The following is a 613-nucleotide window of genomic DNA, read 5'->3' as shown; positions in this document are numbered from 1 at the left end:
TATATATATATATATATATATATATATATATATATATATATATATCGTCAGTAAATGATAAATCCAAAAGAGAAGCACACTCTAAGTTATAGAGCAGTAGAGTATATAAATAATGCCCTTAAGAAATAAACCGGCCAAATCTATCTTTCTATCTGTCTATTTGTCTGTCTATATAAAGGCAACAAGAACAAGGATGGCGACAATCACATCTTTAATTGATGATAACACCATAGATCACCGACGATCGTTTGTTTCTTTTGTGCCAACATATTTAGATACATTAAAAAAATGGTATAAAATAACAGTCAAATTTTTATATCCGAAATTATATGCTAACACAATGTTATCAAGGCAATCTAGGATGCGTTAGATTCACACGTATACACATATATGTATGTAAATATAATGGTTATATTAGTGTAACATTACGCAAAAGCCCGGATCTCTGTGTCTCAATAACAACAAGGAATCGCGAAATAACTCTTGTCTATAAAATACATCTGTTTTTTTTTTATTATTATTTCTAGAAATCGTTGTTTTGCTGACAGTATTTTCTAAATTATATATTTTGACCTGTACTAACCACAGTTCAGTCTTCCAGAACTACATATAT

The 613-nt window shown here is 28.7% G+C and overlaps 1 protein-coding gene across 9 annotated transcripts in view; it reads left to right on the top strand.

Annotated features, from left to right (window-relative positions):
• The window catches only part of LOC106884127 (divergent protein kinase domain 1A), a 55,936-nt gene that overhangs the window by 1,845 nt on the left and 53,478 nt on the right, over positions 1–613 (top strand). The window lies entirely within an intron of this gene.

Source organism: Octopus bimaculoides, chromosome 21, assembly GCF_001194135.2.
Source record: "Octopus bimaculoides isolate UCB-OBI-ISO-001 chromosome 21, ASM119413v2, whole genome shotgun sequence".
NCBI classification, from domain to species: domain Eukaryota; kingdom Metazoa; phylum Mollusca; class Cephalopoda; order Octopoda; family Octopodidae; genus Octopus; species Octopus bimaculoides.
Note: the sequence above shows the minus strand (reverse complement) of the source record. Positions and strands in the feature narration are given on the sequence as shown.